Genomic DNA, 1,075 nt, shown 5'->3' on the forward strand with positions numbered 1-1,075 from the left:
CCTCCCGCAAAATCTAGCATGAAAATCCTCGGGGCCTTGGCAGTTTTTTTTTTTTCCTCGTCTCCATTCAACTATTTGCAGAAGAAATCGAAGCCAACTATAATCTGAATTATTGGTCCAACTGGTCCGACAGCGACCAGGTCAAGGAGAAGCTGCCCGAGCCCTTTGACTGTCTTCTGCTGAGAATCTCCTGGAGCATCAATCCTCATCAGAAATTCTGTGGATTAATGGGCAAACCGGACGCTGGTTCTTCAACTGAAGAATAAGTGGCCCTCTTAAAGGCTTTTTATTGATATGTCCTGATCCCTCATAAAAGTCATAAAACAGATTTCTTTGTTGGACTAATGGGCAAAAGACCTTTTAATTCTGCTTATGAAAGAAGTGCAAGGCAGAATTATGAAAGAAGTCACAAATAAACTACCTAGTATGTTATTTACTGAGCTTCATTTGTGTCAATGGCCAACAAAATGTAAAAAAATAAGGAGTAATTACTATGAGGAATAATTGTTTATTTAATAATAATCATTGTTTTGCGATGAAAACTCAAAAAGTGTCTACTTTTCATATTGTGCCAATATGTCTTGTAAAGTGCATTATAATTCTGATATGATGACTTAGAAATAGAAGTAGAAATAGAAATTTCCTTAGAAATAGAAATGAGTGGTAATTTCTCAACAAAGCATGGTGTTCAATGAAATTGTAAAAATCTGTCAATAATAGATAGTCTCTGAAGAAAGAAATCATTTTTGTTTCTCAGAAGTAGTCATGTCAGCTCCTGCTGAAGAGCAGGAAGCTCACAGACAGGCTTGTGCTTCTCCATTAGTTTTTATGGTGAAAATATACTGAGATTTGGTATCAAACTATATTTGTATCCCTGCAGCATGTTTTGTTTTGTGACTATACAAAGATGTTTTAAAACTTTTAATGTGATCCTAAGGTCTTCATTTTATTTTATAATGTGTTGTGATAGCTGACATTTTAAATAAAAGAAAAAATATCTTGAGAAAAAATTAAAATGAGAAACAAAAAACAAGAGAGAAAACTTGAGGAATGAGTCAGTCATTTGAAAATATCA

General features: G+C 34.0%; 1 pseudogene; it reads left to right on the forward strand.

The window, feature by feature from the left end:
* The first annotated feature begins 18 nt into the window (after positions 1-18).
* On the forward strand, positions 19-452 carry LOC118987884 (protachykinin-1-like; annotated as a pseudogene).
* Positions 453-1,075: the final 623 nt, after the last annotated feature.

The sequence above is a fragment of the Sturnira hondurensis genome, unplaced genomic scaffold (genome assembly GCF_014824575.4).
Source record: "Sturnira hondurensis isolate 20B ecotype Veracruz unplaced genomic scaffold, ASM1482457v3 Scaffold0005369, whole genome shotgun sequence".
Classification (NCBI taxonomy): Eukaryota; Metazoa; Chordata; class Mammalia; order Chiroptera; family Phyllostomidae; genus Sturnira; species Sturnira hondurensis.